The following is a 15,155-nucleotide window of genomic DNA, read 5'->3' as shown; positions in this document are numbered from 1 at the left end:
TGGGTAATAATTACCACAAATTAATCAATACATTCATCACCACATATAGTTGCACATTGTGTGTGTCTGTATGTGTGTGTGTGTCTATGCATTGAGGACACTTAAGATTTACTTTTGTAGCAAATGTTAAGAACAGAGTGAGAGCCAATTCAAGTATTTTTTTTAATTTTTAAATTTTTGTGGGTACATAATAGGTGTATATAGTTATGGAATTTATGAGATGCTTTGATACAGGCATGCAATGTAAAATAATCACAATATTGAGAATGAGATAGCTATCCATTTACGCATTTATCCTTTGTGTTACCAAAAAATCCAATTACATTACTTTAGTTATTTTACACTTGATCTTAGCCAAAAGGCCGAGAAGTGATTAGTTATTTTAAAATGTACAATTTATTATTGAGTATAGTCACTCTCTTGTGCTATTGAATAGTAGATCTTATTTATTCTCAATAACAATTTATTGTACCAATTAAATATCACCAACTTCCTGCCCACTCCCCAACTTCCCATTACTATACCCAGGCTCTGGTTACCATCCTTCTACTCTGTATCTCCATGAATTCAATTGTTTTAATTTTTAGATTCTACAAATAAGTGAGAACATGTGAAGTTTGTCTTTCTGTGCCTGGCTTATTTCACTTAACATAATAATCTCCAGTTCCACCCATGTTGTTGCAAATGATAGGATCCCATTATTTTCTATGCTGAATAGTACTCCATTGTGTACAAGCACCATGTTTTCTTTCTTTATTCATCTGTCGATGGACTCTTACTTTGCTTCCAAATTTAGCTATCACAAACAGTGCTGCAGTAAACATAGTAGTGCAGATATCTCTTCGATATACTGATTTCCATTCTTTTAGGTATATATCCAGCAGTAGAAATGGTGGATTACGTGGTAGTCCAAATTTTAGTTTTTAGAGGAATCTGCAAATTTTCTCCATAGTAGTTGTATTTATATCTCCACCCTAATTTACCTTTCCACTAACAGTGTACGAGGATTCCCTTTTCTTCACATCCTCACCAACATTCATTATAACCCCTCTTTTTTATATAAGCCATTTTAACTGGAGTGAAATGATATTCCATTATAGTTTTTATTTACATTTCTCTGGTGATTCATGATGTTGAGCATCTTTTAATATGCGTTTTTGCTATTTGTATGACTTATTTTGAGAAATGTCTATTCAAATATTTTGCCCATTTTTAAAATCAGATTTTTCTTTCCTATAGAGTTGTTTGAGCTCCTTATATATAATATCGGTATTAATCCCTTCTCAGATAGGTAGTTTGCAAATATTTTCTCCCATTTTGTAGGTTGTCCCTTCATTTTGTTGATTGTACCCTTTGCTGTGCAGAAGCTTTTTAAGTTGATGTAATTCCATTTACTCCTGCTTGCTTTTGTTGCCTGTGTTTGTGGAGTATTATTGCTCAAGACATTTTTGCCCAGACCAAATCTCCTGGAGATTTTCCCCAATGTTTTCTTGCAGTAGTTTCATAGTTTGAGGTCTTAGATTTAAATGTTTGTTTAATACATTTTTACTTGATTTTTTTTTGTATAACGTGAGATATTTGGTCTAGATTTATTCTTCTGCATATGGATGTGCAGTTTTCCCAGCACCATTTATTGAAAAGGCTGTCTTTTCCCCAGTGTATGTTTCTGCCACCTTGTCAAAAATGAGCTCACTGTAGGTGGGTGAATTTGTTTCTGGGTTCTCTATTCTGTTCCATTAGTCTATTTGTCTGTTTTTATGCCAGTACAATGCTGTTTTGATTACTATAGTTCTGTAGTATAATGTGAAGTCAGATAATGTCATTCTTCCAATTTTGTTCTTTTTGCTTAGGATAGCTTCGGCTATTTTGGGTCTTCTTTGGTTTCACATAGATTTTATAATTTTTTTATTTCTGTGAAGAATGTCATTGGTATTTTAATAGGAATTTCATTGAATCTGTAGGTTGCTTTGAATAGTAGGACCGTGTTAACAATATTGATCCTTCAAATCCATGAACATGGAATATTTTTCCATTTCTTTGTGTCCTCTTCAATTTCATTCATCAGTGTTTTATAGTCTTTATTATAGAGATCTTTTACTTCCTTGGTTAATTCCTAGGTATTTAATTTTATGTGTGGCTATTATAAATTGAATTACTTGTTAAATTTCTTTTTCAGATTGTTCTCTGTTTGGATACAGAAATACTTCTGATTTTTTATATTGATTTTGTATTCTTCAATTTTACTGAAATTGTTTATCCGTTCTAACAGTTTTCTTTTGGAGTCTTTAGGCTTTTCTTTTTTTTTTTTATTATACTTTAAGTTTTAGGGTACATGTGCACAATGTGCAGGTTAGTTACATATGTATACATGTGCCATGCTGGTGCGCTGCACCCACTAACTCGTCATCTAGCATTAGGTATATCTCCCGATGCTATCCCTCCCCCCTCCCCCCACCCTACAACAGTCCCCAGAGTGTGATATTCCTCTTCCTGTGTCCATGTGATCTCATTGTTCAATTCCCACCTATGAGTGAGAATATGCGGTGTTTGGTTTTTTGTTCTTGCGATAGTTTACTGAGAATGATGATTTCCAATTTCATCCATGTCCCTACAAAGGACATGAACTCATCATTTTTTATGGCTGCATAGTATTCCACGGTGTATATGTGCCACATTTTCTTAATCCAGTCTATCATTGTTGGACATTTGGGTGGGTTCCAAGTCTTTGCTAAATGTAAGATTATATTATCTGCAAACAAGGATAATTTGACTTCTTCCTTTCCAGTTTGGATGCCCTGTATATCTTTGTTTTGTTTTTTTCTTCTGATTGCTCTAGCTAGAACTTTCAGCACTATGTTGAATAAACGTGATGAAAGTGGGAATCTTTGTCTTGTTACAGATGTAGAGGAAAGGATTTCAGTTTTTCCCTATTTATTATGATACTAGTGTAGGTCTATCATATATGGCCTTTATTATGTTGAGGTGTGTTCTTTCTATCCTGTTTTTTGAGAGTTTTCATGATAAAGGATGTTCAATGTTATCAAATACATTTTCAGCATTAACTGAAATGATTATATGAGTTTTATTCTTCATTCCCTTGATATGATGTACCACTGGGGTACCCAATTCCTAGGCCATGGTATGGTTCGTAGCCTGTTAGGAACGGGGATGTACAGCAGGACGTGAGCGATGAGTAAGTAAGCGAAGCTTCATCTGTATTTACAGCTACCCCCTATCACTTGCATTGTCACCTGGGTTCCGCCTACTGTCAGATCAGCAGCACAGTTAGATTCTCACAGGAACACGAACCCTTTTGTGAACTGCACATTTGAGGGATGTAGGTTACACACTGCTTATGAGAATCTAATGCCTTATGATCTATCACTGTCTCCCATCACCCCCAGATGGCACCGTCTAGTTTCAGGAAAACAAGCTCAGGGCTCCCACTGATTCTACATTATGATGAGTTGTACAATTATATCATTGTACATTACAATGTAATAATAATAGAAATAAAGTGCACAATAAATGTAATGAGCTTGAATCATCCTGAAACCATCCCCCTCCACGGATCCATGGGAAAATTGTCTTCCAAGAAACAAGTTCCTGGTGCCAAAAAGGTTTGGGGCCACTGGATTGTATCAGATTGATTGATTTGCTTTTGTTGAACCATCCTTGCAAATCAGGGATAAATCCCACTTGGTCATGATGAGTGATCTTTATAACATATAGTTGAATTAGATTTGCTTTTGCATCAATAATCACCAGATATATTGGTCTGTAGTTTTCTTTTTTCAATGTTCTTTGTCTTGTTTCGGTATCAGGGTAATACTGGCCTTGTGGAATGAGTTTGGAAGTACTCTCTCCACTTTTAATTTTTGGAAAAGTTTGAGTAGGGTTGGTATTAGCTCCTCTTTTAATGTTTGGTAGAATTCACCAGTGAAGCCAGTGGGTCCTGGGCTTTTCTTTACTAAAAGACTTTTTATTACAGCTTCAAACTCATTACTTGTTATTAATCTGTTCAGGTTTTGCATTTTTTCCTGGTTCAGTCATTGTAGGTTTTATGTTTCTAGGAATTTGTCCATTTTTTCTAGATTTTCCAATTCACTGGCATATAGTTGCTCATAGTAGCCACTAATGATCCTTTGAATTTCTGTAGTATCAGTTGTAATGTCTTCTTTTTTATCTCTGATTTTACATATATCTTCCCTTTTTTTGTTATTCTGGCTACAGTTTTCTCCATTCTTTTACCTTTCAAAAAACCTAACCCAACTTTTTGTTTTACTGACCTTTTGTATTATTTTTTATCCTAATTTGAATTATTCCTGCCCTGATGTTTATTAGTTCTTTTCTTCTACTAATTTTGTTTTTGGTTTGCTTTTGCTTTTCTTTAAGATGCATCATTAAATTGTTTATTTGAAATTCTTTTCTTGATTGATGTAGGCGCTTACAGCAACAAACTTCCCTCCAAGTACTGCTTTTGTTCTAGCTGATAGGTTATAGTATGTTGTGTTTCCAGTATCATTTCTTTCAAGAATTTTTCAATTTCCTTCTTAATTTCTTTATTGACCCCCTGGAACAGTTGTAATTATTATTTTTAATTGGTTAACTGTTTAATCTTTCTACATAGGACAAAAGTATTTTACACACCACAGTTACAGTGTTATAATATTCTGTGTTTTTCTGTGTACTTACTATTACCAGTGAGTTATGTACCCTCAGGTGACTACTTATTGCTCATTAATGTACTTTTCTGTCTGATTAACGCACTCCCTTTAGCATTTCTTGTAGGGCGGGCCTGGTGTTGATGAAATCCCTCAGCTTCTGTTTGTCTGAAAAAGTCTTTATTTCTCCTTCATGTCTGAAGGATATTTTTTCCAGATATAATATTCTAGTGTAAAAGCTTTTTTCTTTCAGCAGTTTAAATATGTCATGCCACTCTCTCCTGGCCTGTAAGGTTTCCACTGAGTCTGTTGCCAGATGTATTGGAGCTCCCTTGTATGTTATTTGTTTCTTTTCTTTTGCTACTTTTAGAACGCTTTTTTTATCATTGACCTTTGGGAGTTTGATTATTAAATGCCTTGAGGTAATCTTCTTTGCATTAAGTCTGATGTTCTGTAACCTTCTTGTATTTGGATATTAATATCTTTCTCTGGGTTTGGTAAGTTCTCGTTATTATCATTTTCTATAAATTTTGTACCCCTATCTCTTTCTCTACCTCCTCTTTAAGGCCAATAACTCTTAGACTTGCCCTTCTGAGGCTATTTTCTTAGATCCTGTAAGCATCCTTCATTGCTTTTTATTCTTCTTTCTTTTGTGTCCTCTGATTGTGTATTTCCAAATAGCCTGTCTTCAAGCTCACTAATTCTTCCTTCTCCTTGATCCATTCTTCTATTAAAGGACTTTGATACATTCTTCAGCATGCCAAGTACATTTTTTCAGCTCCAGAATTTCTGTTTGGTTCTTTTAAATTATTTCTACCTCTTTGTTAATTTTGTCTGATAGGATTCTGAATTCCTTCTTTAGGTTATCTTGAATCTCTTTTCATTTCCTCAACAGAGCTATTTTGAATTCTCTGTCTGAAAGGTCATACATCTCTGTTTCCCTAGGATTTTTCCCTGGTGCTATATTTAGTTCATTTTGTGAGGTCATATTTTCCTGGATGTTGTTGATGCTAGTAGATGTTCTTCAGTGTCTTAACATTTAAGAGTTAGGTATTCATTTTAGTCTTCACTGTCTAGAATTACTTGTAGCCATTCTTCTAGGGAAGGCTTTCCAGATATTTGGGAGGACTTCAGTGTTTTGATCTAAGCTGTGTATGCTTTATGGGAAACCTAAGCTCAATAATGCTGTGGTTCTTTCTTACTCGTTGATGTATCACCTTGATGTTTTTGGACAAGCTCCAGTAGAATTCTCTGGATTACCAGAAGAAGACTCTTGTTCTCTTTTCTTACTTTGTTCTAAACAAGCAGAATTCCTCTGTTTGTTGTGAGCTGCATAAAGCTTGGAGTGAAGTGACATAAGCAACCTTGTGGCCACCACCACTATGACTGTGCTAGGTTTGACCTGAAGCTAGCACAGTTCTAGGTCTCACCCAAGGCCTTCTGTAAGCACTTCATGGCTACTATCTATGTTTTCTCAAGGCCCTGGGGCTCCATCATCAGCAGGTAGCAAAGTCAGCCAGACGTGTGTTTTTCCCTTCAGAGTGGTGAATTTCCTAAGTCCCCTGTGGGTCCATAGAGCCCTCCAGGAGTCAGAGACTAGAGTCATAAATCTTAGAAAAGCTTACCTGGTGTTCTATTATACTGCAGCTAATCTAATCTTGCACTCAAACCATGAGATGCCATTTTTTCCACTGTTGCTATTCCTTTCTAGAGGCAGAAGAACCTCATCCCATATCCGTGGCTACCCCAGGCCATTAGGAGTACTGCCAGAATACTGCCAATGTTCCCTTAAGGCCCAAGGTCTCTTATGTCAGCTTGCTGTGAATTCTGCCTGTCCTGGGACTCACCCTTTAGGGCAGTGAGCTCTGCTCTGGCCCAGGACAGGTCCAGAAGTTCCATCCCACCATCAAGCCCTGAAATCAGGGACCCCAGGAGCCTCTTTGGGATCCAGCTCTACTGCCCTGTGGTTGTGCTGGTACCTAAGGTTCAAGACAAAGTCCTCTTTACTTTTCCCTGTGCTTTTATCAAGCAGGAGTGTCGCCCCATAGCCACCACAACTGGTAATGTGCTGAGCCTTACGTAGAGCCAGCAAGTCTCAGAGGCTCACCAAGGCCTTCAATGTAGTATCTGGGTATTGCTGTGGGTTATTCAGGGCCCAAGGGCTCTTCATTTAGCAGATGATAAATGCTGGCAGGACTGGGTCCTTTCCTTCAAGGTAGCCAGTTCTCTTCTGGTCCAGGGTTTGTCTAGAAATGTTATCTGAGAGCTATGGACTGGAATGGGGGTCTCATTATTCTGACTGGTGCCCTAGCTTGCTGAGGCTGAGCTGTTATCCAAGACCCAACATAAAGTCCTCCCCACTCTTCCTTCTTCTCTCCTCAAGTGGAAATGAGAGGTCTGTTTTGGAGCCATGAGCTGTGTAGCTTGAGCTTAGAGGAAGGATAATGCCAGAACTTTCTTGGCTTGCCCAGCTGGTGTCAGTTAGTCATGTGCCTCCCCAGGTTTCTGGCTCTGGGGAGCCCTAAGACTCAATGAAGAGTTGCATTCCTTATGGCCTAGACTGACTTTCAAGTTTACTTGAAAGCACTTTGGCCCTAAGTGGAGAAGTTTGTGGGGACTCAAGTTTGGACCACTGGGATAAGTGATTCTTCTCTGGCTAGGGCTGGTTTAAATGCTCCCTTTATTGGCAGTCATTAGTTAAGTTTGATCCAGTTTTCCCTTTTGCTCTAACAGGACAGCACTGAGTTCAGTGCCTCATAATTGCTGTGTGCTTTCTCTCCGTGCACCCAGAGATGCTGTTTCCACCAGGCTGCTGCTGTGGGTGGGGTTGGGGAGGGGTGGCATCACTGATTTAGGACTGTTTTTTCTATATCTTCAGTGCCTCTTTCAGGGATATGAAGTTAAAATCAGGTACTATGAGTGCTCATCTAATTTTTGGTTCTTATGACGGCTTTTTTTTCTGTGTAGACAGTTGTTAAATTGGTGTACTTGCTGGGGGGACGGTTAGTGAATACTTCTATTCCACCACCTTGTTCCATCTCCTTGCTCCATGTATTTGAAGTGGCACATTAAATTTCAGAACCTATGCTGGATGTTAGAAATTTTAGTACCTTAGATCCATATTGCTTTTTCAAATTGCCTTTTTAGGCATGTTCTGCAAAATACATTTTTTGAAGAACATAAGAACATAGAAGAATCAGCATAAAAATTTTAATTTAAAATTTATATCACTATGTGTTATTAATGAGAAAAACTTGTCTTAAATTGATTATACTTTCTTCTCCAAGAATCTGGTGGGAGTGGGAGAGATGATCTGTTGAAAAGTAAAAATGAATCTTCAGTTTTTAAATAATGGCCAGTTTTGCTGACATCTTTTCATTGGAAAACTTACACAACAATTCAGCATAGAAAAATAACTTATTATTGCAAGCAGCATTTTTATTTTCTTATTTAATTAAATCAATTAGAAGTGAAAGCTTATTTTTTAACATTTTTAAATGAGGTATAATTTATATACCGTGAATGTTCAGCTCAGCCAGTTTTGGTGTATATATGCCAAGATACAGAACAATGTTATCATTCCAGAGATTTCCCTTATCCACTTTTCCATTTAATCACTACCTCTCTCCTCACTGTAAGAAGCACCACTTTTTGGGTTTCAATCACCAGAGACTAGTTTTAATGAAGAGTATGATTTTCTATTATTTTAAGGTACAATTTACATACAGAAAGATTCACCCACTTTAATGTATAGTTCTTTGAGTTTTGGCCAATGTATACAATAATGTAACCACCACCACAATCAAGACACAGAACAGTGTTTTCACCTCCTCAAATTCCTTGTTTGTACTCACCCCACACTCCATCCTGTCTACTAGCAGCCACTTAATTGTGTTCTGTTCTTTCAGTTTTGACTTTGCAAAAATGCCATGAAAACAGACTCATAGAGCATGCAACATTTTTAGTCTGCTTTCTTCTTTTGAGATAAATGCATTCAAGTTTCATTCACATTGTGTGTGCCAAGAGTTCATATCATTTTAATATGGGGTAGAACTGATGTACTGCAATGCTTTTTATCCGTTCCCTAGTTGAGAAACATTTAGGTTGATCCTAGCTTTGGATGATTGCAAATACAGATGCTATGAACATTTTCACACAGGTTTTTAGGTGAATAGCCATTTTCAATTTATATGAATGATGTCTTCTTGCTCATTCCTAACACTAAATATTTCATATTCTTTTTATCTTGGTGAATTTGGCTAGTGGCTCATCAGCTTCTCAGCTCCTCTCAACAAAAGCTTTTAATTTCATTGTTTTCTCTATTTTTTTCTTCTCAATTTCACTGATTTCTATTATATTTTAATTTCTAAATTTTGTTTCATTGCCCAGAATTTGATCTATCTTGGTTAACGTTCTTTGTGCATTAGAAAATACTGAATATTCTCTTGCTATTGGATAGAGTGGTCTAAAATGTCAATTAGGCCAGTTTTTGAATAGTGTTGTTCAAGTCTTCTATACACTTACTGATTTTCTGCATAATTTTTCTATCAGTTATCAAGAGAAAGTGTTAAACTACCCAACTGCAATTGTTAATCTGTCTAGTTATCCTATCAGATCCATCAGTTTGTTCTTCATTTATTTTGAAACTATGTTGTTCAATACACAAATACTTAAGATTATTATGTCTTCTTGGAGAACCGACTATTATTATGTAGTGTCTTTCTTTATCCTTGGTAATATCCGTTGTTGTAAAGTGTATTTTGCTTGCTATTAATAAACTACCACAACTTTATTTTTATTAGTGTATATACAGAGATACACACATGCACACTCTTACACACACTTTTAACCTACATGTGGCTGTATAGTTAAAATTGGCTTAAGACTACATATAGCTGACTCTTCATTATTTTATCTAACCTAACAATATATGTCCTTAAATTGATGAGCTTAGGCAATTTATATTTTTAAAAATGATTGACATGCTTGGATTAAAATCTATCATCTTGAGTTTTCTCATTAAAATAGTGCCTCTTTTATTTGCAGGGTAAATGTTTCAAGACCCTGTGTGGATGCCTGAAATCGCTGATAGGAAAACACCTCATATACACTATGTTTTTCCTTGCACAGTAATGAGAGGGTAGTGTATATAGTGTGGGTATGCTAGACAAGTGGAAGATTCATGACCTGGGCAGGATGCAGCGGGACAGCAGGAGATGTCATCACATTACTCAGAATGGTGTGCACTTTTAAATGTGTGAATTATTTCTGAAATTTTCCATGTAATATTTTTGAAAAGAAGATGAAATCACAGATAAGGTGAGACTACTATATTTCCTCATTCTCTTTGTATGTGTTTTCATATTTTAATCTTTGCTTTGGATTTATCCATTATTTATTTTATTTTGTTTAAATACCATTATACCATTTCATGTGTATTACAAAGAACTTACTGCAGTATACTTCCAATTACACCCCCTCTCCTTACTACAGTATACTACTAAGTCCTCCTTTCTTACCATAGTATACTCCCAATTCTTCCCTCTTATCTTTTGTGCTACTGATATTCATTTTGTTTTGTAAATGTTATAAACACAATTTGTTACTACCATTTTTAGTTTAGTGAGTTATCTTTAGATAAATTAAAAATGAGAGCAAAAATCAGTTTTGTATTTAAATTCATTTCTTCTACTATCAGTGGTCTTCATTTATTTGTATAGATCCAAGTGTTTAATATAATACTGCTTTTGCCTGAAGAACTTTCTTTAACATTTATTATAGTGTGAGTCTGCTGTCAATAAATTACATAAGTTTATGTTTGTCTGAAAATGTTCTTATTTTGCCATTATTTTTTTCTATTGTTAACTTTTATTTTAAGTTCAGGGTCACGAGTATAGGTTTGTTATATAGGTAAACTTGTGTGATTGGTGTTTGTTATACAGATTACTTCATCATCCATGTATTAAGCCTAGTACTTATTAATTATTTTTCCTGATCCTCTACCTTCTTTCACTCTCTGCCCTCAAAAAGGCCATAGTGTGTGTTGTTCTACTGTGTGTGTCTATGTGTTCTCATCATTTAACTCCCAATTATAAGTGAGAACATGCAGTATTGGTTTTCTGTATCTGTGTTAGTTTGTTAAGGATAATGACTTCCAGCTCCATCCATGTCCCTGCAAAGGACATTATCTAATTCCTTTTTATGGCTGCATAGGATTCCATGGTGTACAGGTATGATATTTTCTTTATTCAGTCTATCATTGATGGGAATTTAGGTTAATTCCATGTTTTTGCTATTGTGAATAGTGCTGCAATGAGTGCGTGTGTGTGTCTTTATAATAGAATGATTTCTATTCCTTTGGGTATATACCTAGTAATGGGATTGCTGGGTGTAATAATATTTTTGTCTTTTGGTCTTTGAGGATTTGCCACATGGTCTTCCCCAGTGGCTGAACTAATTTACATACCCACCAACAGTTTATAAGCATTCTCTTTTCTCCACAACCCTGCCAGCGTCTGGTATTTTTTGACTTTTTAATAATAGCCTTTCTGACTGGCATGAGATGGTATCTTATTGTGGTTTTCAGTTGTTTTTCTCTAGTGATCAGTGATGTTGAATTTTTTTTAATGATTGTTAGTCACATGTATGTCTTCTTTTGAGAAGTGTCTGTTCATGTTGTTTGCTCATTTTTTAATGCAGTTGTTTTTTTTCTTGTAATTTTTTTAAGTTCTTTATAGATGCTGGACATTAGAACTTTGTCAGATGCATAATTTTCAAAAATTTCCTCCCATTCTGTAGGTTTCCTGTTTACTCTGTTGATAGTTTCTTTTGCTGTGCAGAAGCTCTTTAGTTTAATTAGATCCCATTTTCAGTTTTTGCTTTTGTTGCAAATGCTTTTGATGTTTTCGCCATGAAATCTTTGCTCATGCTTATGTCCTGAATGGTATTGCCTAGGTTATCTTCTGGGGTTTTTATAGTTTTGGGTTCTACATTTAAATCTTTAGCCCATCTTGAGTAAATGCAAGAAAGAAATAGTTCCAATCTTCAGCATATGGCTAGCCAGTTATCTCAGTACCATTTATTGAATAGGAAATCCTTTCCCCATCACTTGTTTTTGTCAGGTTTGTTGAAGATCAGATAATTGTAGGCGTGTAGTCTTATTTCTGGGTTCTCCTTTCTGTTCTATTGGTCTATGTGCCTGTTTTTGTACTGGTGTCATGCTGTTTGGTTACTGTAGCCTTGTAGTATAGTTTGAAGTAGGGTAGCATGATGCCTCCAGCTTTGTTCTTTTTGCTTAGGACTGCCTTGGCTATTCAGGCTCTTTTTTGGTTCCATATGGATTTTAAAATAGTTTTCTCAGAATGTCAATGGTAGTTTAATAGGAAAAGCACTGAATCTATCAATTGCTTTGGGTAGTATGGCCATTTTAACAATACTGATGCTTTCTATACATGAGCATTGAATATTTTTCCATTTGCTTGTGTCATCTCTGATTTCTTTGAAAAGTGGTTTGTAGTTCGCCTTGTAAAGGTCTTTCACCTCACTTTTTAGCTGTATTCCTAGGTATCTTATTACTTATGAGGCAATTGCAAATGGGAGTTTATTCCTGATTTGGCTTTTGGCTTGACGGTTGTTTTGTATAGGAATGCCGCTGATTTTTGCATGATGATTTTGTATCCTCTGACTTTTATTTTGCCTTCATTTTGAATGATATGTTTGCTTGGTATTAGCATTTTAGGATATAACTCCATTGTTCTTCACTTGTGAAATTTCTGAAGAAAGGTCTGCTAAAATTTTTATCATTTTTCCATATATAAAAAATGTATCCTGCTTTCTGTGGCATTCTTCAAGATTTGTTTTCCCTCTTTCTCTGTTTTTTTTTGTTGTTGTTAAAGTATTTTAAATTCAATGTGTCCAGATGTTGCTTTGTTTTATAGGTGAGATAGTAAGAATATAACAGCCTGTTATATTCTTATAACAGGTTGTACATTATGACAATCTCACTGAGGCGGATGTTCTCCTGTCATAAGTGTACACCAGGAGAAACAGTTTTTCAGGAATCTTGTCCTTCACTCAGTTTTCCTTATGAGCCATGAGTGAGGGCTATGGAGAAGAGTGTGCAAATGGGTGCAAATTCTTATTGTGTCTGAATTTCATAGACTATATTATCAAAACAATGCTTACTCAGCCTTTATTTTGTAATTTTCATTTAATATTTAAGTGGAATCTGTTTACTGGTTAGTATAGCTTCCAGCATCATCTGTCTAAGGTAAACAAGTGCTTATATCTCATCTCTCCTTGAAGGCACCTTTCTTTAGATTGTTTTTATTTTGTTGCCATATGCCCTTATTTCTCTGATGGGTTCAAAAATTCTTGTGAATTTACAGATGGCCTGGCCCTTTTCCTTTTTGTAAGTGTGGAGGTAATGATCATTACAGCTTTCTGTGTCCTAAATTGAAATACTAACTATCATGAAAACTCATTTTTATAAAAAGTAAATAGTCTAAAATTTTGGTGTTTCCAAGTACTTGTATATTTACTTAGTTTAATGTTTTAAGAATTACATTTTTAATTGTTTTGAACCTGGTCCCAAACTTATGCCAACATGACTTTTAGGTTATTATTGGTCTTACACAGCAATAATAATGGTAATATATATGGCCATGTTTGCCCACCTTCCTCAGAATTTTCTTCTGAATGGAGTAATTGCTCTTCAATGTAATCTATATTGACAAGTTCCTGATCTCCAAAACTAGTTTCTCTTTCATTAGCCTGCTGCTGGTACCAGAACTTTTACCATTAGAAGTTCATTTTTTCCTAAATATTGTTTTATATGTAAGACACAAGCATGCATGTATATAACAGCTTTACTCACTATCAAAGTCTTTCCAATGGAATAGTTGGGTAAGACTAGTTTCCTGAAAAATTGCAATACAGTCCAAGGGAATAAATTCAGACACCAGTTTTACAATGGAGAACATTAATCCTGAATATAACTTTTAGGTCAAAATTAGAAAGAGAACTAAAATTATTAAAGACTTTAAATATTCACATTTCTCCCTTTAAAGACATTTTATTACCTTGTCCTTCACTTTCCCACAATTCGATAGTTACTCAGAATGTTTATGCTGGTTCTTGGATGCCTCATCCATGTCCACTGAAGCACATTGCCAAATACATAGTAGGGATTTACAAATGTTTTCTGATGACTTCTCGTAAATGAAAGTTAATAAATCAAATAAATAGTAAATATTTAATAATGAGCCTTGAACTGTCAATGGCAATGAACTTTAGATAAGTGCTTCCCAATTTTCCTGAGGAGTAGCCCAAATCTTATTCAGGATTAAGGCATAGTGTGTATCTAATTGTTTTTATTTATCAGTTATAAATGATGGGAATTAATTGTGAAGGTAATTCCAGTTACGTATACTATGAAAGATTTTGGGAAATGTTAAACTTATTAAGGCAAAAAAGTTATATTCCAACATACTAAAGTTTAACAAACTAGAGAGATTAGGGAAGGGGTTTGTAAGTGTGGTTGTCTAAGTTATTTAATCTTTTATCAACCCAGGCTTAAGTATTATAATTTTTGCTTTAATTTTTATTGTTTATAATTTTCTAATATATTTCTGCTTAAAATGAGAGTAAATGCATGCTTTCTAAAATATGAAGAGATGTTTCTCCTTTAAAAAATCATGAAAGAAAAACACGTAAGAAATGAATGAAACTGCCCTAAATTTGTGTTAAGTTATTCATACACATAAAGACCTTATGTCAAATTCTGTGATCAGAGAAAGATATCTCATGATTTTTGCCCTCTGGGAGCTGATAAACTAGTGGGACAACCACATTAACAATACCTTCCCCATTATTCCATAATGTGATTATGGAGCACTAGAAGCAGAAGCAGAGTTCCACTCTCAACGATGCATCAGGAAACTAGCAGGAAACACCCACAGGCATAGAACATATCCATGACAGTTGGATTCTAGCTTCGGCCCCTTGATTAGGTAGATGTAAGAATTTCTAATTTTCATTTCTAATAACTGATCCTGTCTCCTTCATATTTTCAGTTGTCATTTTGCTGCATATTTAGGCCTTGATACTCTACTTGCTCCTCAGGTTCTTTTTGTACTCAGTATTGACAACTTTGGATTGTTCCCAAAGAAGGATGCCAATAAATACTTGTATATGGGGGAAAAAAAGTTATGGGAGCAGAAGAGAAAGTGTAATTGGAATTTCAGGGTCCTGTAATTTCATGTCTAGATCCCAAAGTTGCTTTCAAAAAATTTACATCATTGGTTTCTTTGCTCATGACTTCAGTTTTTCTACAAAAATTAGGATTAATTGATGTTTCCAGTCTATTGGGGTCTGTTTAATGGGATTTTTTCTAAGTTTTCTGTTTTATACCGTACTTTACATTGGCTTTTGTAACACATGATAACAAGAATAAAATATGAAAAGGAAAGAGCTGGGTCAGAAAAAAATAAT

General features: G+C 35.2%; 1 pseudogene; it reads right to left on the bottom strand.

The window, feature by feature from the left end:
• Positions 1-210: 210 nt before the first annotated feature.
• Positions 211-374, bottom strand: LOC112438642 (U2 spliceosomal RNA; annotated as a pseudogene).
• Between the last annotated feature and the right edge of the window lie 14,781 nt (positions 375-15,155).

This window comes from Pan paniscus, chromosome X, assembly GCF_029289425.2.
Source record: "Pan paniscus chromosome X, NHGRI_mPanPan1-v2.0_pri, whole genome shotgun sequence".
Classification (NCBI taxonomy): domain Eukaryota; kingdom Metazoa; phylum Chordata; class Mammalia; order Primates; family Hominidae; genus Pan; species Pan paniscus.
This window is presented reverse-complemented; position numbering and strand designations above follow the sequence as displayed.